We start from the raw sequence: 24978 nt of genomic DNA, 5'->3' as shown, positions 1-24978 counted from the left end.
CCAATGTTCCCAGTCAACCAGAATAACTCATCTGTTTTCTCTTTCAAGCAGAAACAGAGTTCTCTAGTCATCAGGAAACAGAATAGAAAACCAATAGAAACCATTCTCTGCTTGCCATCCATCAGCTCAGCTGTAGGAGCAGGGTCCACTTTATCATTTTGTTCCTGTAATCAAATATTCACTGAGGATTTGTGCAGAGACCTTTAACTACCAGTATGATTGCAGGCAAGTCAGTGGTAGAAAAGAGTGCCCTGTTGGCCCCAAGTACCCCAGCTGAGCCTTAATGCTGACTGCTAAGGAAACCGACATCTGAGTTATAAAATTACAAAACAGAGGTCAGGGTTGCTAAGCAGGCTGGAATGCCATGTTCATATATTTGTTTTTTATTTATAAATCAGCATAGCTCAAAATAGTATTTACTGTGACTGAGGCATATCCTAACATTAAAAGAAGTGGAAGGATGACTGATGGAAATAGAAACATCTTAGCTTTTAAAAAATCTTCAGGGTGCTTGGTCTTTAGGGGAAGCCACTGCATGGTGGAATGAAAGCTAGTTTAAGAGACCGAAGGCTTCAGATAGAATCCTGGCCCTGTTATTTGAAAGTAGTAGTAATAAACATTTATTAAATGCCTACTATGTGGCAGGCATTGTGTTAAATCCTGGGATACAAAAAAGAGGCAAAAGACAATGCCTTTACTATTGAGGAGTTTATGATCTAATGGGGGAGACATGTCAAAAATGTATATACAGAATAAATAAATTAATTAATTAAAATAAACAAAATAGACTAACCAATTTTAAGTAAGTAGAAACAAAACAGAGAGGGCACTAGGATTGGGGTTGGGGTGGGGTGGGGGGTTAGGAGAGGCTTCCTGTAGAAGATGGGATTTTAATTGATGTTTAAAGGAAATCAGGTAATCCAGAAAACTCAGATAAAGAGGGAGTGCATTCCAGGCATGAGAGAGAGCCAACAACTAATGTAGGTTAGCAATTATATAGGGCATGAGAGCTTGACTAGTACTTTATTTAAGTTATCTAATCCTTACAACAACTATGTGAGATAAGTTTTACAGATGAAAAAACAAAGATAGAGAGAAGTTAGATTTCCTGTCCAAGATCTCATAACTAGAAATCTGAGGCAGTATTTGCACTCAGGACTTCCTAATTATGAGCCCAACATTCTCTCAACTCTGCTCTGACATATAGTTAAGTAGAGACTACCTAATAGGAGTCAGGCAGGTGGTAAGTGCTTAATGAATGTTCTCTACTCTCTCTGTTTCTGTCTGTCTCTGTCACCCTCTTTGTCAGTTTCTGTCTCTGACTCTCTCCCTCCCTTTTTTCCCTCTCTATTTAACCTGAGCCCAAGAGAGGCAGTGTAATGAAGTATTGGACCTAGAATAAGAAAAACCTGGGTTCGAATCCCACATCAGACACTAGCTATGTGTCCCTAAGTAGGTGATTCAGTCTCTCTGGGCTTCAAGTTTCTAGAATGTAAAATAAAGGGACTGGAGGTGGAGATTGGGAGGTGGAAACTTAATGGTCTTAATGTGTCTTCAAATCTCGAAATGCATAATCCTTTGTCTTTCTCAGTGCTTCTGCTGGGATTTTTCTCAATACTTACTCCATGTTTTTTTTGTTTTTTCTTTTTTTGGATATCATTTCATTATATATAAAAGCAAAACATTTTCTTTTAAGTGCTTACTATTTGCCAGGCATTGTGTTGGTCACCAAGAATACAAATGCAAAGATAAGAGTCGCTACCCTCAAAGAACATATATTCTACAAGGAAATATAGAAATGGATACAGAGTGAATGCAAAGCCATTTTCAGAAGGAGTGCACTTAGGGAGGGAGATGCAGAAAAGCTTTCCACAGAAAATGGCAAGTGCACAAAAGTAAGAGTTCTAAGAGACCAATGAGAAGAGGTAGGGGAGTCATTCCAGAGCCTATACATAAATTTAGAGAGAAAACAGAATGTCATGAATGAGGGACCTAAAAGTATTCCAGTTTGGATGGAGTATAGAATTTTGAAGGGGTGTGATGTTTTTATCTTGAAAAGATTGGCTGAGGCAAGACTGTGAAAGGCTTGGGATAACACATGGAGGACTTTTGTAATTCACTTGAAAGGCAATTGGGAGCCACTGAAGGGCCAACATAGTCAAGCCTGTGCTTTAGGTATGTCTATTTGGCACCTGTATGGTGGAGAGATTGGAGAGATTAGAGACTGGAGCAGAGGCAACCAGTTAGGAGACTATGACAGTAGGGCAAGTAGAAGAGAATGATAATATGAGTTAGGGGTTGTTCCCATCTGAATAGAAAGCGGTGGAGGAAATAACTTATTTTACTTACAGAAAACTATTCAGAATTATCTACATAGCTTCTGAGGATCAGGGCTCATTAGAGAATTGGAAAATAGGCTCCATAATCCTCCCAAGGAAACTACTTAGCACCAGACTCTTCTTCCAAGGAAAGAATGGAAAGGAAGGGGTCCTGATGGATGAAAAGAATGGAGTGATTCATTCATCTTCAAGAGGGGCATTAGCTTTTTAAAACAGTTAGGGTAACATCTGGCATACAGGAGCCATAATTTACTAAATGAGTTGCCATTTACTTAATGAGTTTTCCTCAATAACTTTGTAAGTATGATTATATGTAATTTTCAGATGGGAAAACAAGGCTTAAGGGAGCAGAAATGACTTGCCCACAGTCACACAGTGAATCAAGGACTGAGAAAGAAACACATAAGAATTTCTTAAATCATTCAATGACAAGAAGGATGAATAATGATAATGAACAATGCCCTTCACAAATAAAGTTGTAGATGATTGGAAAAGTTCCTTCCCTTCATCCTCTTCCTCAACAGCCCCAGTTTCTTCTTTCTTTACTAGGAATAAAAGTGCTCCAGCACTTTATTCCCTTATGAGCTAGAGAATAATTCACAAATAGGGAATTATGAAAAGAGATAGTATTTGCTTTTAATTTATGAAAATAAGAGAGGCTTAATGAATGACATTCTGCTCAAGAGAAGATTTGATGAATCTATGCAAATTTCAAAGGAATTCCAGAAATGTTTCATTTTCCCCTCTTTGAAATATTTTTTTAAAATAGCACATTGCAGGTAAAATATTCTCTCCTGCAGAGTCATGTAGATGAATATAAACAATTCCCCAGGCAATGATCATCCTTTCTCAGTAGGCCAGAATCAGAGTGTTTCTATTTCCTTCTTTTAAAGCATCTCCCCCACAGTCTTTGGAGAAGGAGACAAGGTGGATAGAGGTTTGCTGAAACTGCTCTATACACAAACACTTCCAGGGTGGCTCAAAACTCTTAGAGCCATTTTAAGCTACTGGATGGTTTCAAATGGCCCTAAGCCTTTTGGACATACTATGTGTGTATGTGTGCATTTGGGTGTGCGTAGGGAAGGAGATATGTATATGTATGTGTATATAAAAGTACATTTTTCCCCAGAACAGGAGCAAGAATCTAGGCAAGATATAATACACACATGCACATATCTATACATACACATATATGTATATGTGTAACAGAATATAGTCTACATATCATGTGTATATACCCTACATATGGAACATATTCCTTATAGCATATATAGAATATCTAAAGAGCTATAGATATTCTTTACAGATATAATACAGATTATATATAATACAGGAGATATATTCCATTGAATATATCTATGCCATAGATTATATAGTCTATAAATATAGCCTATCTTATAGCTATATCTATAGAATAGCAATATCTCTATATTCTATGGATATTCCATATAGAATATGTTGGTATATTCTATAGATAACTATATAGAAGAGAGAGCTGTAACTATCCTACAGAGATATAAAATAGATATCTAGAAAACATCTGTATATTTATAATATTTGTGGAAGACATATATGTGTGTATATATGTACATATTTTTATATTCCCTTCTACCTATATCTTTGCTCTTATACTGGGAACAATAATTAAGAAAGAACTAAGCAATCTATTACCTTCTGGCTCCACTCAAAATCATCCATCCATCCACCAGCAGCATCCAAGTGTATTTGCTTTCCCATAAACCCTCCAAATTTTGCCATTGTCATCTTGGTCATTCTGATAGGTGTGAGGTGGAACTTCAAGCTGCTTTAATTTGCATTTCCCTATTAGTGATTTAGAGCACTTTTTCATTTAGTTATTAATAACTTGGATTTCTTCCTCTGAAAACTGCCTAATCACATCCTTCATCTGACCATTCATCTATTAGGGAATGGTCCACTGAGATGATTTTTGAGCATCAGTCACTTCAATTCCATTTCCATTGACTAAGGTCAAAATTCTTATTGACCTATAGTCAGAGACCTTGCTAACTCTCTGCCAAGGGCATGAAAAGAGACGGAGGAAGCCTGGGAAAACTGGTTGACAGCTGGACTCAAAAATCGAATAGAGACAGAAAGCATTGGAGAACCTCTCTTTTCAGCCCTGAGAGGAAAGTGTTAGAGCAGCCTGGTCCAACGAGATAGCGATGGCAGCCTTCCTGAGTAATGCCCTCGTGTTTGTGAAATAAACACAGTCCAGAGTCGGGGCCAACAGCTGTTCTGAGGCCTGAGCCAGACCTCTCAAGAGAGACCCTGACTCTGGTCTCTGGCCTTGGATGAGTGATTCTTTGGCATGGTGGCCTTGATGCCATTGGGACTTTGGCTCCAAAGATGATGGCACTCTTGGCAACACAGGGACCCTGTACTCCTTCAAATAATCCATTCAGAACCAAACCAGGGTCTTACTGGAGTGGAGGATGCCAGTCAGAATAAGCTTGCAATGTTTATCTCCACACCAGAATGAACCTTTTGGGGATGAATTCCAGCCTGTTTACCTTTCCTAATGCATTTCCTAGCTTGAACACAGTCCAATTAACTTAGAGCACAGAAAAGGACCCACCGACCTTGCTATCTGTACCAAACTGTCAACAAACATTAAGACAATTTCTATTACTAAGGTAGCTGTGCCCTGTCAGCCAATTCCAAATCTAGCCTCCCTGAGCTGCTGCCACTAAGAAGAGTATTAAATCATTTTGGCCACAACATCGAATTCTACATCCCTGAGGCCTCCGTCGCGACAAACACTCGAATAAAACCTGCAAAGTTAGGATGAAATTGGGGGGGAAAACCCCACAGAAGTTTATAAACAGGGTCTGCAAGTCTACCCCTACTTTCTGAATCAGTAATATAGGCTGCTTTTCTGAAGAAGAAGAAAAAACAAGTCCCGAAGGACTCGGTACTAAAATTCCAAGCATTTTAGAGTTGTGACCATTTTAATGTTTAGCTACAATGGCAAACCCATTGAATTTTATTTCAAAACCATTTTCTGCCTTAACTTTAAACTATTCCTTTTTTAAAAAAAAATCTCATTGCCCATGTCTGCAGATAGAAGCCCTGGAACTATTCACCAGCATAAATGGAGGTTGGGTTTACAATAACTCATTGTTATAGGACCTTTAACAAAGACAAGATTCTTTCTCTAGGCAGTAATAGCTGTCTTCCCGGGACGTGACATTTCACACCAGAAAGGGGACAGCATTGATTCACATATGGACCAGTAGGATGATCATCACCCTCTCTGTCATCTCAGGAGTTTCATCATTTGGTTAAGGGGGAAAGGCCATATTGTAGCAGCAGCTGGGTGACCTGCCAGAAGCAGAGCCCAGAAAATCAGGAGAGAGACTTTGTCAGTCTTCCTATAGCTGTAATTCATTTTAAACAATGAGCAAATCTTCCTCAAATTCTCCCAGGAGGAAGGGAAATAACATATACTGCTGAGTATTATTCAAAAACTAGTCTAGGATCTTTATTTTCAAATTGTTTGAAAAATAATACATTAAAAGGAGAGAGGAGAAGGAAGGAGGAAACATGGATTGCAAAATGTCAGAAAAAAGGAAAACATCAACGTGTAATTTGAAAAATTAAAATAAAAAATTAAGAAAATAAAGAAGAATTCAGTTAGGGAAAGGGAGGGAATAAGCACTGAGTACCTAAGCTAAGCTCTTTACAACTATTTTCTCATTTGATTCTCATAGCCACCATGGGAAATAGGTGCTACCACTATTCTCATTTTATTCTTGAGAAAACTAAAGCAGACAGAAGGTAAGTGACTTTCCCAGGGTCACATAACTCTTAAGGTTTTGAAGTGAAATTTAATCTCAGATCTTCCTAGCTCCAGTCCCAGCACTTAGAAACCTATCTGACTGTCTGACTAACTAACCTCTAAAGTACTTTTGAGCTCTGGGATTCTATGATGAACTATTCAATTCTATTTTAATTCTTTATAGTAAAAAGATCAATGTCCTAAGAGTCATAAGAAATGAGTTCTAATGCAGACTCTTCTCTCTAATTATGTGACCTTCACCTTCTGGTGGAGGCTAAATAAGGTCATTCATTCCAGGAGCTTGCTTTCTGAGCTCCCCTGGAGCTTTGGATAATGATTCATTGCTTGGACCTTTGGAAGATGACCAACATCCTATCTGCTTCCTAAGAAAACTCCAAAGTATGCTTCTGAATCAATTTCTCTGGGTGTCAGTTCTCCACAGCTAAAAAATAAATGGGAAAATACATATCCTTCCTGTCTCACAGAGTTGTAAAGACCAAATAAAGAGATATCTTGAGAATATACTTTCAAAAATATAAAATGATGAAAAGAAAAATGCTTGTTTCCATTCAGTACAATAAGACAACCCTTAAGTGTTGTTGACTCAGAGAGAGAGAACATGGTATAATCAAGAGGAAGCTTGCTTTGGGTTCAAATCCAGATTCTCAGACAGCTTGCATAGCCTGTGCCAAAAAAAAAAAATCAGCTGCAGAATAGTTACAGACTGGCAATAGTTGAGAATGTTTTTTTGCTGAGAACTTACTGAATCAGGAATCTCAGGCCTGAACAAAACAAAAAAGAACTAAACCCAAAAAAGCACAAGATTATGCTAGAAATACAAAGTGAAAACAATGCCTATATTAAAAAAGATTCCATATTGCAAAGTTCAGACTTACTAAAATGCACAGATTTCTTGACTGAATAATGCTCTGATATTTAAGGCTCTTTCCTGAATTGACTATATTTCCATGAAGATGCTTCAGTCTTTTTAAAAAATGCTCTGACTTTAATGCTGTAGCCAGGACCTGGTGTTTCTTTTTTACCAGCTTTTAAAATATGTAATAAAAATAAATCTCCTTTCCAGATACAGGCAGCCACACAAAGAAAAGGAGCTTAAGAAAGTCCCAAATGCAACCCTTAAGTAACTATTTTTTTGGTTTCCTTGGTCCATAGCAGCACCTACTAACCTAGGCAGTAACATCCTGCCATCTATCCATCCCTGCATGGTCAACATTGAGAACAAAGAAACACATAGCATCCCAATTTCTGAAATATTTACAGCCAAGCCACACAACCCATTTCGGGGAGCAAATTGATGACTTCTCTGCTCAACATGGTCACCTGGGGTATGCCAGGCACAAAATCAATCATGCTGAATTGATTTTTTGCACCTTCCTCAGACACAACTTCCTCCTCAATCCAATACCTGATGTGGAAAACAGGGAGCTTGGCATGATAGCCAAAGCTTTTGTAATTGCCTTATTATTTTTCAAGGCACCAAGAATGATAGTATTTGGGGGTGTCACTATGCAACAGATGCATTCTCTTTGAAAAGCAAATAGCCAGGCCATTGGGGGAGGTGTTAATCACATTTTGGTTTGGTGTCATTCAGCCCATATTTCTAACAGCCAGTACCGAGCTGTGTTACAAGATAATGGACCACGTGGCTTCCGTCCATGGAAATCAGAGCAAGCCATGTCCATTGCAGGATTAGTCATAAACATTCATGGGAACAGAGGAGAATGTGGCCAACACGAAGTTTGTAGCCCAAAATGGACTGGGAACTGCTCAGTTATTTCAGTGGCAGAGAATTGAATAATATCTATGATTCACTTATCTGCAACCAGTCCACAACTCTGGTTAAATGATGGAAGTTAAAAATGCCTGCTTGTTATATTTTCTGCTGATCTAAAGGGAGATGATAACAGACAGGTAGTCCTATTAGTATACTAAAAGCATGTTTAGTCATGGGTACACATTTCTTAGTATGTGCCACATATACCATAATACAGTATTTTATAGAGTATATCAAGGCAGTTAGGTTGCTCAGTGGTTAGAGTACTGACTCTGGAGATAGGAAGATCTGAATTCAAATCTAACCTCAGATACTGACTGCCTTTGTGATCTTGTTTGATCACACTTTACCTGTTTGAATTAATCCACTGGAAAAGGAAATGGTAAATGACTTACCTTTGTCAAGAAAAGTCCAGGATAATATGGCTTCTGGGGGTCACGGAGTCTAACACAATTGTTGTATGAACAACAACTAAAATGTGTATATCTGCAATGTGTATATAAACATACCTGTGTAGTTGTGTATACATAAATGCATGTGCACACATATGTGCACATATCATATGTACTGTGTGTAAAAATATATAATATATGATTTCTGGCTCTCTCTGCTCTCCATCTATCCATCTCTTTGTCTAACTATATCTATCTATCAGTCTGTCTGTCTATTCATCAATCTACCTGTCTATCATGTCTATCTACCCATCCATCCATCTATCTATCTATCTATCTATCTATCTATCTATCTATCTATCTATCTATCTATCTACCTACCTATCTATCTACCTATCTATCTATCTATCTATCTATCTATCTATCTATCTATCTATCTACCTACCTATCTATCTACCTATCTATCTACCTATCTATCTATCTATCTATCTATCTATCTATCTATCTATCTATCTATCTATCTATCCATCTGTGTGTCTATCTGTCTGTCTATCTATCTATCTATCTATCTAATGATCCATTCATCTGTTATCTATCCATTTAACAATTATCTATTCATACTTCCATCTGTCTCTTTGCCCATTCATCCATCTACTTATTCATCCATCTACTCTTCTGTCTGTCTATATATTCATCATCTATCTATCTATCTATCTATCTATCTATATTTATTTATCCATTTATCCATCTACCGATCTATCTGTTCATCCACATCAGTTCCTAGCCATTTTAAAACCCTTTCACAGTGCATAAATCCCCATTGAATGCCAGTTCCTTGAGAGCAGGACTGTCTTACTTGTATGCACACTGCTTAGCCCAGTGCCTGACACATAAATACTTATCAAGTGATTTTAATTTCAAATTAGAACTATATAATCATATGAATATATAAATGTGAGTTTACATACACATGCATATAAATATATAATACATACATGTGTGTATATATGCATGTGTGTTTTTGTTGTTCAGTCAGGTCCTATTCTCTGTGACTCCATTTAGGGTTTTTTTTGGCAAAGATACTGGACCAGTTTGCCCATTTCCTTCTCCACCTCATTTTATAGGTGAGGAAACTGAAGCAAACAGGGTTAAGTAACTTACTCAAAGTCATATAGCTTATTAAGTGTCTGAAGACAAATTTGAACTCAGATCTTCCTGACTCCAGACTTGGCGCTGTCCCCACTGTACCACTTACCTGTCCCCCAACCCTTCTTCCCCTCACACTTATATACTTGAATGAGAGGCAGTAGGAAGTAGTGGATACAAATTTGGCCTTGGGAAGTGTGACAGAGGCTGGCATTAAAGGAAGAATCTTTCTCCTCATCAGGAGAAGGGCCCCAGGAGGTTGGAATCTTGAGGAGCCAGAAGGTTCCTTCTGAAGAGCAGTTGGTTTCTCAGTTTTGAGAAGCTGAAGAGAGAGGGTTGGTTAAAACTTTCTCCTGAGGGTTACCCACCTTTTTCCTGCTAGTGAGTGGATATACTCACCCCACCCCAACATTTCCCAATTGAAAAAAAGACTACTGAAGAGAAACCTGAGAAAAGATATTGAACTCTGTCAGACTTTACTTCAGCTCCTGCTGTCCTGGGTCTGAACTGTGGCCAAGGGGCCAAACCCAGGGTCAGTCAACCTGACTATCTCTCAGGGGGCTCAGGCTGCCAAAGCCTGAGTTCCCCCCCCCAAAACTCGAGGAGGGAGGAAAAGGGGCTAGTTAGAGAAGGGACCCCCTTTTCCCCATTTTCCTTTCCCATTCTTTTTCCGGCCAGTTTGTATTACCCTAATTGAATTAATTTACGTCAAAGTAGTAATCCTTTCCCAAATTTGAATCAATTGTGAGTGGAACAGCTTAAAGAGGGAGGGAAACATTTTGGTTTTAGTAGTGAAGGAGGACAAGAGGGACAAAAGCCAATTTGTGAGAGCAGCCATAGCTGAGGAGGGAAGGCTAAAGAGAGAAACTAATCAAACCCCTTCTTCTCTCCCTCTGAACCAGCCTAAACATCAGCTGTCTCTCCTAGATCCTGCTTCTTTTACCATCTACAAACCTTCTCCATTATAGGAAGACCATGAGAAGACTTGAGTTCAAGGCTCATCTCTGACACATTCTGTGTTATAATCCCGGGCAATTCATCAAACCTCCAATTCCCCAATAACTAAGCTTATGAGTGGCACAAGTGGTGAGCTTCCCTGCCTCCCTGGGGGACTTATGAAAAGAATGCTCTCCACCTCCAGAGAAAGAATTGTTGGAGTTGGAATGCAGATGAAACATAGGATTTGCCACTTATTTATCTGGGTATGTGTTTGGGGGTTTTGGCTTTATAAGTGTATTCACTTACAAAAATGAATAATATGGAAATGTGTTTTGAGTGATAATATGTGTCTAACCCAATGGAATTGTTTGTCAGCTCTGGGGGGGGGGGGAGGAAGAAGACACAATAAATCATGTAACTGTAAAACTTACGTGTAAATTTGTTATTGGAATAAAATAAAGATAATTTTTTTAAAAAAGAAAGGAAAAAAATAAAAATAAATCATAAAAAAAGCTCCCTGAATAGGTCAGGATGAGAAATAGGTAATGCAAAGACCTAGGATTTTGCTAAAGTTAATACCATTACTGATTGCAGCTCCTCCACAACTTAGTAAATGGTTTTTTGAGACTCACTAGAGCCAAAAATCATTATTCTACATTACTCTACCTGGGAATGAGCCTGTCTCCAAACTGAACTCGGCTGTTTCTCAATTAAGAGGCATATAATCCATGAACAGTCCAATATATTTCTGCGCATTTCTCTCATGGCATATTAATGTATCCACCTATGTATATGCTTCATGACATGCATATAAGATAGATTTGTCAATTACCAGGCTATTATTAAATTCTTTTTTTTTTAAATCCTTACCTTCCATCTTGGGATTGATACTGTGAATTGGTTCTAAGGCAGAAGAGTGGTAAGGGCTAGGCAGTGGGGGTTAAGTGACTTGCCCAGGGTCACACAGCTGGGAAGTATCTGAGTCCAGATTTGAACCAAGGACTTCCCGTCTCTAGGACTGGCTCTCCACCCACTGAGCTACTCAGCTGCCCCCTAATTATTAAATTCTACTCTGTGCCAGGTTCCATGTGAGGCACTGAGGATGAAAAGGTAAAAATAAATAATCCCTGTCCTCAAGGAGCTTACATGATAAAAGGGGTTCAGAATGTATAGGGGTACAATGTATAGTGTTAGCCTTAGAACTAGAAAGACCTGATTTCTCCACTCATGTCTTTCATCTACTTGGATACCCCTAGGGAATTTTTATTAGGGAATTTGTCTATTAGTGCCCTAAATCAGAGGCATCTGAGACCCAACCATAGGCTTCATGCTGCCCACAAAATCCCCAAGTGGGGTTCAAATGAAATTAAAATGTAATTGGGAAATAGTTAACAAAATAAATAAAAATATAATAAAACATTGGTGCTGTTTGTTTCTATTCAGTTGTTTCTGATTCTTTGTGACTCCATTTGGGGTTTTCTTGGCAAAGATATGAAAGCGGTTTGTCGTTTCCTTCTCCAGCTCATTTTACAAAGGAGGAAACTGAAGCCAACAGGATGAAGTGACTTGCCCAGAGTCATGCATCTACTAAGTGTCTGAGGCCAAATTTGAACACAAGTCTTCCTGACTCCAGACATGGCACTAATATCCATTGTGACATTTAGCTGCCCAAAATAGAAATAATATTACATTTAAAACTAATCAATGCAGCCAGGAATGGTTGGCCTTATGTATACATTTATTCATAATTCAATGTTCAATTCATTAATTCAATTCAATTCAATATTCATAATAATTCATAAAGGGGCTCCTGTTTCTATTTGAAGACCCTGCTCTATGTCATTGTCAAAGAATACCAACAGAGAAGGTTCTGACTAGAACTGGTTGAAAAAAGAAAACAAAATGTGTCCTATCCCAGTGAAATTCCTCTCCTAATCAATGAGTATTTATTAAGTACCTATCAGTGCCAGACTCCAGGAATACAAAGATGATAAATGAAATAGTCTGTACTCTTACAGAGTATACATATATACTCCCTCACAAAAATAAATAATAAGGAAATAGGTATCAAGTGATAACATATGTACAACCCAGTGGAATTGCTTGTTGGCTCTGGGAGGGGAAGGTTAGAGGGTAGGGAAAGAAAATTAATCATGGAACCATGGAAAAATATTCATAAATAAATAAATAAATAAATAAAAAGAGCATATATCTACAGCTATATTTATATATAAGGCTATATGTCATACATATCTACATGAAGAATAAATACAAAATATATGTCATTGTTCAGACGTTTCAGTTGTGTCTGACTTTGTGACCCCATTTGGGGTTTTCTTGGCAAAGACACTGGAGTAGTTTGACATTTCCTTCTCCATATCATTTTCCAGATGAGGAAACTGAGGTACACAGGGTGAAATGACTTGCCAAGGGTCACACAACTAATAAGTGTGTGAGATTGCATTTCAACTGAGGGAAATAAATGAATCTTTCTGACTCTATACCCAGAACTCAATCCTCTGTGCCATCTGCCTGCCCCATACCTTGTTTAAACACTTTATAAATATTTGTTGGATTATTGAACCCTACCTGTTGTAATTATCTCCAAGAAAGGAGACTCAATTATTTGCTCAAGTTCCTAAGAGATCCTGCAAAAATGCTTTACTCAAAGATTTTCATGCTTTATATTTTTTTCTCGCCTTGTCTATACAGATGTTAGGACATTAAAAACATTGGGTAAGTGGATGCGGTTTTTTCACATCTTCCGATTCCTCTTCCTTAGGGCAAAAGTGGGTCATTCTCAGAAAATGGTCTATGTACACTATGTTTTCTATTTGGGTGATGGATTTTAGCTACTTTGTGAAAGAGTTAAGTGAGAAAATGTTCGGGGGAAAAACAACACTCAATGGTGACAAAACAACTTAGACACGCAAAGCCCACAGTGCCAGCAAACATGAACCTAGTAGGTTTTCTGATGGAGAGGAGTCTTGGGAAAAATAGAACTCACAAAGAAAAGCCAAGTTTAGAGAGTTGAAAAATGCAAGACTGAAAGGTTTGCCAAAAGGTGCCCTTAAAATACTCTTCACAGTGGAGAAGAAAAAAGTAAATAGCCAATGAATGCCCACCCACTCCCAAGCAAAAGTCAGCAGGCTAGCAAGTTTTTTTTTCACTCATTTAATAATTTATTTTATTATATAGTCTGGTTATGATTAAATTGTATATACACAGAACATATTAAATTCTAGGTTCCAGCAATTGAGTTAGATACATTGATTCTAAGAATGGATGCCAGGTTATCAGGTCAGAAAATCCAGATTACAGTGAAAATGGTTTAAATTCCCAAAGTATTTTTAAACAAGAGAATGGAAGAAAAAATAGACAATCTATATGTGGATGATATAAATTTCAAGTGAATAAATCATTTTCATGCATAAGGATATAAACATAAATGTTTTAAGAAAAACTGGACAGCTCCTCTTAGTGCCATCAAACTCAAAAAGAAATCAGAACCACTCAACATAAGTATTCCTGAAGTCTACATAGTGACTTAGAAAACCACATGTCAACATTATCTGTGTTCTACTGTGTCCTTTGTATTTATTTAACTTATAAATATTAATTTTCTTTTTATTTATTTTGTTAAATATTTACCACATTGGGCTTCCTCTGCTCTTGGCTGTGCATTTTTGTGATTTCATCAATATAGAAAACCAAATAAGGAGCTCCTTCTTCCAGTGTAGGCTGGCAATGCAGACATCTGTCCAATACTGAGTGGCTAAATGACTTGCCTAAGGTCACACAGCCAGTGTATGAGATGGGGCTTAAACCCAGGGCTGAGTACAAATCGCTATTCCCTATCACACATGTCTCCTAGTAGATAGATCATTACCCTTGGATTCAAGAAGACCTGAATTCTAATATTACCTCAAACATTTACTAGCTCTTCAGTCCTGGGTAAATTAGTCCATATCTCTAAGCCTGAGTTTTTTCATCTACAAAATAGAAATAATAATAGCTCCTACCCACCAAGGTTGTTATGAAATTCAAATGACGTAGAATATATAACGTGCTTCATAAATCTTAAAGGAGGGACAGTTAGGTGGTTCAATGGACTGAAAGACAGACAGGCTTAAAGGTGGGATGTCCTGGGTCCAAATCTGGCCTCAGACACTTCCTAGTTGTGTGACCCTGGGTAAGCCCCTAAACTCCAATTGTCTAGCCCTTACCAATGTTCTGCTTTGGAACCCATAAGACAGAAGGTAAGGGTTTAAATAAGAACAACAAACAACTTTAAAGTATAGCAAGGATGATGAAAATGTAATGGCAGCCAATTTACAATGAATATATCATGGTTAAATGCCAGTTGCCAGCTAATACCTACAACTGGGATGTACAGTTATCAGAGGCATTAATGAGAACCCAATTTATACTTTCAATTTCTATTTTCAAAGCTATTCATTTATTGAAATGATCAACATTTATTATGGATCCACAACATGTTGGGTACTATACCAGTTAGTAAGGATTCAAAAACAAAAGTGAGATGGACTTGGCGCACACAGAGCTTATATTCTACCAGAAAGTAATGTTCACGTCCCGGGTTCTCTGTATCATTAAAGCCCTAAGGAACTAGAGTACCTGGTAATATATTCAAAACTCCGCATTAATGTATTTCACAACATGGTTTCAACTTCAATCAACACTTTCCTACACCAATCCCCATTTCATTCACAGTATAAACAGATTGCTCAATTCATTAATTTTTAATCATTCTTTTCTGTTGTCAATAGAAGCCAAAATCTGTCTTTGACCCCAGTGTATGCACCTACACTTTCACACTTGATTTTTGAAGAAGGAGAAGCATCATGGTGGTCCATGGAATAGAACATGGAATTGCTTCTTGATGTTAAGTCTTAACTTGGCTCACTAGTGTTATATAACTATTTTGTATTACTGGAACAATGCAGCTATCCATCATTCAAAGATAATAAGAATTCCAGTTGCATTTGCAAAATATTCAAGATGTTCATTCAGGTGACAGGCATGACAAAAACTTAATGTAATATTGATGGAACATAATTTTGAACTGCAGTACTTTAGAGAAACTCCAATATTGTAATATTCAATGAAAATGAAAATGAGCAAATGATGAGAGTTCATGAAAAAAAAAGATACAGGCTTTGCCCAAAGTTTTAAATATATTACAAGGTTACTTTTTTGTTTAAACCATACTAAAATTTTTAACTCATTTAGTTATACAAATCTACATAGTCCCGTTTCTTTGGAATCCGAAGACCAAGAGTTAGATTAGAAAATCTTTAATTGGTCTAACCTTCTGCCTAGAGTTTTTTCAGCTTGCCACCTCACCAGGATTTCTTGGCAGGAAATCTCTTAATGATTAATAGGATGAAAAAAACCCCCATCAATATCTGCTCTCTCAGGAAGAAGGAAGAAGACTACATACCTCCAGACATTGTCTCACTAACCCAAAAAATTTTAAGCTGGGAGGTTATAGGACCTTGGACTTAGAAATAGAAGAGACACCAAAGGCCATTGAGTCTAATATCCTTAATTTTATATATGAAACTCAGAGAGGGAAAGTGACTTTCCCAATATCACATCTAAGAAGAACATGGAAAGAATAGTAGAGTAGTAGTAGTGGTAGTTTCTCGGTGACCGAGAATGACTATTGTCTTTGTGCAGTTTCATCTACAGCTTACCCTCATGTGGCTTTGGAGTCCAAAGGCTGAGGCGCAAAGTTTGTGGCACATGGGGCATGGTAGAGACCATAAGTCAAACCACATCATTTTAAAGTTGCATAAACGGAGGTCCATGGAGATTAAATAACTTGCCTAAGATGAACCAGGTAGTAAATATCAGAAGCAAAATTTGAACTGAGGTCCTATGACTCCCAAATCATTTTTTTCTTTTCCCATCATTTTTCCCATTCTGTACAATTTGCTCCCATCATAGGGCAGTTAAAGTCAGCAGTATATACTATAGGAGCTACATATATCCCATCACTATCACTTCTATAAAGTCCTTGTGTTCTTCATTTTTTTTTGTCTTGTTCAGTCATGCCTGTCTCTTTGTGACCCCATTTGGGGTTTTCTTGGCAAAGACACTGGAGTAGTTTGCTATTTCCTTCATCTCGTTTTACAGATGAGAAAAGTGAGGCAAACAGGTAAAGTGACTTGCCCAGGGTCACACAAGTTTTTCAGTAACTATAGTGAGATCTGAACTCAAGTCTTTCTGACTCCAGGCCCAGTATTCTGTCTGCTGTGCTATCTAGCTGCCCAAAGTCCCTTGTACTCTTCATCTACTCAAAGAGATCCCCAGGTCTCTTTCCAGTGAATCAATTATTTCACACGTTTGGCACCCCTTTGATCAAGCTTTCTAGCACTAGATCCTAAACTGCCTAGTTTCTTCTTTCCTTTTTTCTTCCTTCCTTCATTTCTTCTTTTCTTTCTTTTTCTTTCAATCCTTCCTTCTTTTCCTTTCTTCCTTTCCTTTCTTTTTTTCTTAATAACTGTAAAACAGAAGGTCAAGGGCTAGGCAAAAAGGGTTGTTACTTCCCTAAAGTCACACAGCTGGGAAGTGTCTGAGGCTAAATTTGAACCCAAGGACTCCTCATTCCAAACCTGATATGCTGTCCACTAAGTCAGCCCTAGCCTAGTTCATTCAAGGAGTAGCTCAGATAGAATCAATCAACCAACTAACTAGAAACCATTTATTTAGCACCTACAAGTGCCAGGCACTGTGCTCAGAAGTCTGTCACACTGAGTTCATCCCTCACATCTTTATTCTCTTCTGATCTATCCATGTAGGCTCATGATACTTCCTTAAGTCATGATATTTCCTTCAGTTTCCTAAAAGTTCTGACCAAGAGGTTGCTGTGTGGAGTCTGTCAATCTTTCTTAGTGTCTATGCTTAGGTTTTTCATGAATGCCTAATTCTTCCTCACAGGACACAGTGGGGCACAGAATGTAAATGGGTTCCCCAGTAGAGACCAAGGGATCCCCTGGCTCCATCAGGAAACAAAAGAAACCAAATGCTCATAATATCCCTGGTATATCCAGAGACTGTGGAGCAGCTAGATGGCACATTGGATAGAGCTCTGGGCCTGGAATCAGGTAGACTTAGGTTCAAATCTGACCTCAAGCATTTACTAGCTCTGTGACCCTGTTTGCCTCTGTTTCCTCACCTGTAAAATGAGCTGGAGAAGGAATGGCAAATCACTGCAGTTAGGATCTTTCCAAGAAAATCCCATTTGGGGCTAATTTGGGGTTTGAGCAAATAAGGGAAGCTTAAACAAATAATTTCATCTGAGAGCAGACTTCTCTAGAACCCACAAGGAAGAGAACTCAGTTGAACTTAGTTCTGAATAGAAAATAAGAACTAGTGGGTAAGAGACAATGTGTAATGTGGCCAAGTCCAGTTTCTTGACAGAATAGAGAAGTGTGAAGAAAGTCATCAGCTAAATATTCTATTTCTGACAAGATAACATTGGCTAAAAATGAACTCCATGTTGCCATTGCCAAATGAATCAAATAATAGTGATGATGATGATGATAACTGGCCCTCATTGAGTACTATTTAAGGTATGCAAAACACTTTATGCACATTATCCCTTTTGATACAATAGCCCACCCAGTTAAGGGCTATTATTATGTCAGTTTTACAGATGAGTAAACTGAAGTAGTCACTTTACCTCTTTTTGTCTCAGTTCCTCATTTGTAAAATGGGGGCACATTGGAGAAGGAAATGGCAAAACATTCTCCTCTAATATCTTTGCCAAGAAAATCCCATGGAAAATAGTCTAGGAGGTCATATAAAGCCAGACATGGCTGATGTAGACAGAGGTTAAATGATTTGCCTGGAGTCATCCAGCTAGAGGCAGCATTTGAACTCAGATCTTATGCATTCCAGCTCTGGCAGTCCAATCTACTTCATCAACTGGTTACCTCAAGTGTCTGATTTCAATGTGTGAAGAATTCAAACTGAGGCAGAGCACAGGTTCAAGGTTTCAAAGTGAAAAGGACTTGAACCTGTCTACTGCTAAATAAGTAGGTCTTAGCTGTAATGTCAATGTCCCAGGGTTACCCAAGTGGTGTCCCCAATATGAGATCTGAACCCACCTACCTGCTGCCAGAGTGATATTTTTGAAGTTCAGGTCTGACTATGTCATCCTCCTGATTTGAAGAACTCTAGTGGCTCCCTAGTTCCCCTGAGATCACATACACACTTCTCAGTTTGGCATTAAAGCTCTTTATAATCTGGCTACAACGTGACTTTCCAGAGTTATTAAAAATAGCTCTTCTCAAAGCCTTCACTCTGCCTAGAATGGCCTCCTACCTAGTGTGGCTCTTCACACTCTACCATCTTCCATCTTCACTCCTTCTTGCTCCCCAGGTTTTGAATATATTTCCTCCCAATCTCCACCTCTTAAAAGCTCTAGTTCTTTCAAAGTTCAGTTCAAGGGGGGCAGCTAGGGGGTTCAGTGGATTGAGAGCCAGGTTTGGATGCGTGAGGTCTTGGTTTCAAAATCTGGCCTCAGATACTTCCTGGGCAAGTTTTCCATTTCCTAGCCCTTACCTCTCTTATGCCTTGGAACCAAAATACTTAATCATGTTTGCCTCAGTTTTCTTATCTGTAAAATGAGCTGGAGAAGTAAATGGCAAACCACTCCAGTATCTCTTTTAAGAAAACTTCAAATAGGGACACAAAGAGTCATACACAACTGAGAAATGACTGAACAACAACAATCCCTGAATTTAGACTCAGCCCTCTATTCACTATGCCATATTGTCTCTACTAAATCGTTGTCTCTTGTGGCTACCAGTTAAAGGGAGAGAAAATCTGAAGGAAAAGGGAAAGCTCATTTAAAGTCTAGAAACAGGCTTAAAATAATGAGCTTTTTTTTCAGTAAAGGGAAACAAGGAGAGTGGAATTCCAGGCCTTATTAAAACTTCTTTTTAAGTTATGTAGAGGAAAGAGTCCACAACAAAATCTCGAGGTGTTTAGGTGACACTAAGCTCATTACAACTAGGAAATACCAGCCACATTGACAAAAAACAAAACCTGCTAGGAAAATTTGTTGTGTGGGATTGAGTTTTGATATTGTCCAGTGCAAGCTAATGCACATAGGATCACAGAATTCTACATAGAGAGCCTGAAGGAAATTTAGGGGATGATCTGACTCCCTCATTTTACAGTCACATAGCTAGTATTTGAGGTAGGACTCAAACCCAGGTCTCCCTGTCTCCAAGGTCAACATGGTATCCACTTGTAACCCAAATCCTCCTTAGAAGATGAAATATAATGTGATTTAATAAGCAATGTCATTGGTTAAGGCATTAGAAGACTAGGATCAGTGATCTCTAAGGTCCCTTTTAGCTCTAAATCAGTTTCTTAAACTAGGATCTGTGAACTTGCTTTTTAAAATATAATTTGATAATTTCTTTCAATAGAATTAGTTCCTTTGTAACAATCTTTGTATTGTGTTTTATACATTTAAAACATCATTCTAAGAAAAGGTTCATAATATTTGCTAGATTACCAAAGGTGTCCAGGACACCATAAAGCCAAATCTATGATTCTCTGATTCAGTGACTTTTGACTCTGCCCTTCCTATCTGGGTGACTTGGGAAAGTGACTTATTCTCTGCTGGCCTCAGTTTCAGCATCTGTCAAATGGTACTAAATAATCCAGGCATTCATCTATTCATCTATCACTATTTGATGAACTCCAAGATTCAAATAATCATGTGAATGAATTGCTTAGGGGCATATGAAATAATACAGGAAAATATGTGCTGCTATCCATGGGTCAATAAAACCTGGGCATCATAGAGAAGGGTATTATGGTGGAAAAGGAGAAGAGATCTATCCATCGACTGGCAAAACTTCTCCCATCTATAATGGGAAGTCTTGAGCAATATGCCATGACAAAAAGGTAAAATAAAGTTGAAAAAGTCCATAGGATCTCAGATCTGGAGATAGAACATCAGGGGCCATCCCTTCATTTTACACATAAATCAAGACTGGGAAAATTTAAGTGCCTTGTTCAAGGGTTCACAGGTAGCAAAAACAAGTCCTTGAGTTCAAATCAGGTACTATTTGCCACTACACAACACTACTCCATTTAGAAGCAGCTTTACCAGCCAAAGGGGACCGGAATAAATTAAACAAGACTCAGCTGAGATGGGGCATGTGGCCCTAGAAAAAACTTCTCAGTGAAAAAATTCCCTCTATCTATGTAGATCAACTCATCCTAGACTTTATCTTAGAGAGTCTGGGGCAACAAGAGTTAAGTGTCTTGCTCTACATCCAATATGTTTAAGTGGAAAGACTTGAATTCAGATCCAAGGTCAACCCTCTATCTTCTATGCTAATCTGTATCCCACTTACCCTTTTCACTTAATTAACTTTCACCATAATGAGGACAGAATATGATGAAGCATAGAGAGAAGACTCATTAATCAATGAGCATCCAGTAAGATGGAGTTTAAGGGGCTGATGGCACAAACACAAAATCTAGATACTTCCTGCTCTCAAGATACTTACATTTTCTTCGTATCTGCTTGTAGCATTTTACCAAATATGCTTGAGGTGCATTCACTAAATGTTATCTACTGCCAGCATGAAACTCACAGAGGCAGAAATTTCCAGAATTTGCCAAAGCACACAAAATAGCTCTAACTTCAAAAGTAATAAGTGAGTCATTACAGCCACTGAAAAAAAGCTGACCAACTTTTTTTTTTCTGCCTAATTAGAAAAACTGCCATTTTTCTTAAAAGTGTACTCATTTGTATTGCAAGAACTGAGATTTTAAACAATTCATTTATTAAGTCTCACAGTCAACCCAGCCCCAGCCAGGACACCTGGGATTGTCAATCAATTTCTAAATGCACCCATCAGTCTAAAAATATAAGTCTAGCACCCACCACCAACACTGCATTATGGGTGATAACATATCGGAATGCCAGACATGTAGCCATAAGAATACATAGCCATGCAAAAGAAGTACCTATGAATGATGCAGCTGGAGGAGACCAGGACAAGAATCTCTTCTCTGAGTTAATCTTCCATTCTATGAATTGTCCTGGAAATGATGCCTAAGGGAATAAAAATAGTCTCTGAGCAACTCTGGGCCATGCATTTCCAGTACCCTGTTTACAGTTCATCAACAGGTAAGGATTAAGGACTTGTTAAATATTTACATGCTATGAGGAAACCTTTAACGAAGCTGTTTCTTCTTGAGATGGATATTGTATTTTGATTTATCTTGTCTTCTCCATCCCTAGCAGCCCCACCTTTTAATTTCATGTTACAAGCCCATTTTCCAAATTTAAGAAGAAATCATTTTTCTTGACATGGTCGCTTCTCCAAGACTCGGCCCCTCAAGAGATAAAGCTCGCCAGGCCAACGTCGCCCACTCTAATTGCATTTAATGCTTCTCAGAGCCTTTATTCCCCAACTCAGAAGAGAAATACACAGAGGGCAGGACAGATAGAGAAGGAAAGCTTAATTGAAATCCAATATCCCCAGCATTTCCTTTTTAACTAGCAACGAGTGAAGCAATCTATTATCTTCACCTGACATGAACAAAGGGGCCTGGCACAACCCCATGAATAGCAATCTCATATGAGGAAAATAGAGACACACATGAGTTTCTTGGGTGGGAACTGACCTTTATCAGTTGACACCAGGAGCCATTTACAGAGTTTTAATTACCAGTCAATATCTCTCTCCGATGAGCACATAAATGATAACCACTGCCACTGGAAAGAAATAAGTAAAGAACCCCAAAGTCCTAACAGCCAGCCCAGCTGATTGGAAAGGTACAAAGTCTTTCCTAGAGCAAAGGGGATGATTTTTAAAAAGGCAAAATGCCAGTCATGAGATCGTAGCGGACTATTGGCAAAATCCTGACCACAGCAATCTGGCCCATCGATCAACAATGCAAAGAGCTGACAAAGAGACCAAATGAAAGGCTTGAGGACTTTGCACTGTGCAAGCTTTTGTGATGAAATTGTGCTGCCCAATGTGATTCGGGCTCAGCATTGTTCAGGAGGAAATTCTAGGCTTGGTTTCCAGTGCCTACCATCCAGGTTGAATTCAGTCGGATAATTTGGAGTCCTTTACACTTAAAAAAAATCAGAAAGACTTACTCAAGGTAAAAGAAACTCTGCCTTATTCACTAACTCTGGCCACTCTAGAAAAATCCCCAGAGAGAGAATTTTCTTCAAACCTTTAAAATAATTTTTTTTAGAAAGCTCACATAGCTTAATGGAAGAATTCTAAGTTGGAAAGTCTTGTGTCAGATGAGTTGATGAGCAGATTACATCTTCATTTCTTTACAGATCATTGACATTTATTTCAGGTAGCAGTTTTTAATTATTCCAGTTCAAAAACTAGTGGAGAAATAAAAATCTCCCTGTTAGTGTTAATTGGCCTCCTATTATAAGAAGGAAAGAAAAAAACCCTGCATAACTCAGTGGATGAGATAACAAGTAATTGGTGCAGTTCTTCATAGGAAACAATTCTGAGCCAACACTCAATTATGCAGCAGTGAGCAGGATGGTGGTTAATTTATTAATGGACTTAGTGCAGCCTATAATGGTATTATTGATAGGGAAGCCGATTTTGCCTATGTAACTAATCAGAGTTCTGGAATGGGGAGCCAAGAGAGGAATTGTTTTTGAAAACCAGGCAAAATTGAATGGAATTCTCTATCAGAAGAGAGTGATTGCTAAATCTGGAATCAAGGGACCTGGGTTCAAAAGTAGGTTCTACTACTTGCCATCTTAATGATCTTGGGCAAATTACTTTATTATTCAGGCTTCAATTTCTCATGTTAAATATAAGAACAATTACTGATGATAGCTAACACTTATAGAGCACTTAGTATGTGCTAAATACTTTTCAAATATTATCTCATTTGATCCTCACTGAAACTGAAGCTATCATAAGCCCAATTTTACAGATAAGGAAATGAGGTAGATGTCAAATGACTTGCCCATTGTCACTCAGCTAGTAAGTGTCTAAGGTCACATTTGAACCCAGGTCTGGCTGACTCCAGATTTAGTGCTCTACCACTGTACTTCCTCACTTCCTTACAAACTGCATGATACATGAGAGGAGGAACTATGTCTTATTTTTTTCCATTATTGCTAGAAATTTAATATGCAGTCAATGTTGGCTAAAAGAATGAATGGAGGAGGAAGAAGAGAAGGTCCCTGAAAAGGAAACAAAAATCAAGTCCTCTGATTCCACTCCAACCTCACCCTCTCGCTCTATAGATGAGGAAATGTGGGCACCAAAAGTTTATACAACTTAGCACCAAAGTTAGTCAGCTGGGATTTGAGGTGGCACAATGGATGAGTCAGAAAGACTTATTTTCCTGAGTTCAAATCCACCCTCAGATACTTACTAGCTGTGTGACCATGGACAAGATTGCTTAACCCTTTTTGCCTCCATTTCCTCATCTGAAAAATGAACTAGAGAAGGAAATGGCAAATCATCCAGTATCTTTGCCAAGAAAACACCAAATGGAGTCACAAAGTCTGACATGTCTGAAACAACTAAACAACAACCTCTGATTCCAAATCAAGCCTTATACCAGAGTGCCTCTATAATCTAAAGATTTCTCTATAGATTCCTATGGAGGGACAGGAAATCACAGAATCACAGAGGCTGATACTGGGAAGGGACCCTAATGGTCTTCTAGTCCTATTTGTACATGAAGAGAATCCCCATTGAAATATACCCAACAAGAGATCATCTGGCTAGTGCTTAAAAACCTCCAAAGAGGGAGAAACCACTACTTCCCAGTGCAGCACATTCTGTCTTTAGATATCCCTTTAAATACCAGTCCTACACATGAAACATAATAATACACATGAGTTTCTTCAATCCTACACATGACATAGAAATACACATGAGTTTCTTGTGAGTTGGGGGGGAGGAGAAAGTGATCTTTGGCAACTGATAGCAGGAGATATTTTGTTGTTTAGTTGTTTTTCAGTTGTGTCTGACTCTTCATGGTCCCTTTTTAGGTTTTCTTGGTAAAAATACTGAACTGGTCTGCCATTTCCCTCTCCAGCTCATTTTATGGATGAGGAAACTGAGACAGACAGGCTTAAGTGACTTGCCCAGGGTTACACAGCTAGTAAGTCTCTGAGGCTGGATTTGAACTCAGGAAAAGGAGTCTTCCTGACTCCAGGTCTTGCACTCTACCATTGTACCACCTAGCTGTTTTATTAGTGAGTTTTAATTACTAATCAATATCCCTCTCTAAATGAACATCTACATGGAAAATAACAATATGGTTCGATTATGAGGAAGTTTTTCTTGACATCAAATCTACATTTTTGCCTCTTTGCAATGGCTACCTATTGCATCTATTAGTTATAGATAACATGTCTAATCCTTCCTCCAGAAGGCAGCTCTTCAAATACCTGAAGACAATTATCATGTCTCCCCTCAGTATTTCTTTCTTCAGAATAAAACATACCCAGTCACTTCAGATGATCCTCAGAAGTCTGATTCAAGGCCCTTTACCCCT

General features: G+C 38.3%; 1 long non-coding RNA gene across 2 annotated transcripts in view; it reads right to left on the bottom strand.

Annotated features, from left to right (window-relative positions):
- Positions 1-22343, bottom strand: part of LOC103092783 (uncharacterized) — a 41966-nt gene extending 19623 nt beyond the window's left edge. Inside the window, exons 1-2 of one of the 2 annotated variants that reach the window (XR_008912116.1) lie at positions 22102-22343; positions 21439-21526 (exon numbers count right to left, since the gene is read on the bottom strand). This is a non-coding gene — a long non-coding RNA (uncharacterized LOC103092783). The remainder of the gene's footprint in view (positions 1-21438; positions 21527-22101) is intronic. The other variant, XR_008912115.1, reaches the window with a different exon arrangement.
- Between the last annotated feature and the right edge of the window lie 2635 nt (positions 22344-24978).

This window comes from Monodelphis domestica, chromosome 5 (genome assembly GCF_027887165.1).
Source record: "Monodelphis domestica isolate mMonDom1 chromosome 5, mMonDom1.pri, whole genome shotgun sequence".
NCBI classification, from domain to species: Eukaryota; Metazoa; Chordata; class Mammalia; order Didelphimorphia; family Didelphidae; genus Monodelphis; species Monodelphis domestica.
The sequence above is the reverse complement of the archived record's forward strand: the minus strand, read 5'-3'. Positions and strand labels throughout refer to the sequence as shown.